This window comes from Octodon degus, unplaced genomic scaffold (genome assembly GCF_000260255.1).
Source record: "Octodon degus isolate 3935 unplaced genomic scaffold, OctDeg1.0 scaffold00078, whole genome shotgun sequence".
Taxonomy (NCBI): Eukaryota; Metazoa; Chordata; class Mammalia; order Rodentia; family Octodontidae; genus Octodon; species Octodon degus.
The window spans coordinates 12,038,442-12,039,850 of NW_004524654.1; the positions used below are offsets into that span (position 1 = coordinate 12,038,442).

The window sequence follows — 1,409 nt, forward strand, 5'->3', positions numbered from 1 at the left end:
GAAGAAGAAGAAGAAGAAGAAGAAGAAGAAGAAGAAGAAGAAGAAGAAGAAGAAGAAGAAGAAGAAGAAGAAGAAGAAGAAGCTGGAAACCACAGAGCAAGAGGAATTAGAGATACACTCCTAGTCTGAGGCTGAAGGAGTGAGTGGAAGTTCCCTAAAAAACAGCTCATGGAATTTATATTGGAAGGATGAAGATCTTGAAGTCTGGTGTTCATAGGTGATGCCAGGAGCTAAAGGTGTACTTGCTCTAGCAGTATCAAGCATGCAAGTCTGCTATTTTTTTTTCCTTTTCCCTTTTGTTCCATGTAGATTGCAAGCATATTGAATGGTACCACCCATAATCAAGCCACATCTTCCCACTGAGGTTTGGTGACCCATTGCTACTCATCTCTGAATGCACCCCCCCCCACACACACACGGAAAGCATATTTTATTAATCTCCTATTGTCACTCAATCCAGGCAAGTTGATAATAGAGATTCATTTCACAGGAGGATCAAGACTTTTTTGTTGTTATTGCTTTTTTTGTTCTTATTTGTTTTTGCATTTTTGTTTTTTGCACAGAATTCTTGGGAAAAGCCCTTCTGAGAAGGTGAAGTGAAGACATAAATTAAACAAGAGGGGATTATATAGGAAAACAGGAGCTGTGCCTAGGCACAAAGTTTGCTTGACAGGTAGATATCAGTGGACCTGAGAGATACAAAGAGGGAACAGCATTCAAAATAGCATGTGTTGCCAGTTAAGAGACAAAGTTATTATGTCAATAAGCAATACATATCTTAGGGCATAGACCTACAGTGATTAAACAAAGCACAATCATATTTTAAGGTGGATATATGGCATACATTCTGATCCCTGGCAGTCTAGATCCAGAACAAGGCAAACAGTATTCTTGGCTGTCAGAGCTTACAGCCCAATGATATCAGGAAAGGAAATGTTTTTTAAATACATCCCTGCCTTAGTGGATGACCTAGTTTGAACAAAGAGACCTTGTTTAAATTAAGGATTTATTTTTCTTAAATTTCTTCCCTAAGTTCCTTTCATGATTATAGCCCTGGTGGAAACACTGATCAACTGAAAAGGTCAAGAAAACATTTTGCAACTCCAATGTAACTTCTAAATAAAATTGTTGATACACACCATAATTATCTTAGTTCCCTAATCCCCAGGAATAATTTTTTTTATTTTTTTCCATAATTTTATTGATAAACAAATAGCAAAGACACAGTTTCAAATCAAATTGGTTGGACAGTTTCAATAATTAACACATTGCATACATTCCTCCCAGTGGTTAATTGCTGTACAAAAAATATGGAACGCTTCACGAATTTGTGTGTCATCCTTGCGCAGGGGCCATGCTAATCTTCTCTGGTTTTTTTTTTCAACAAATAATACACTGCATATATTCTT

At 36.8% G+C, this 1,409-nt stretch overlaps 1 non-coding gene across 1 annotated transcript; it reads right to left on the reverse strand.

Moving 5' to 3' along the window:
• Positions 1-1,304: 1,304 nt before the first annotated feature.
• On the reverse strand, positions 1,305-1,406 carry LOC111818066. Its single transcript, XR_002822137.1, has one exon. It is a non-coding gene; the product is annotated as a U6 spliceosomal RNA (small nuclear RNA).
• Positions 1,407-1,409: the final 3 nt, after the last annotated feature.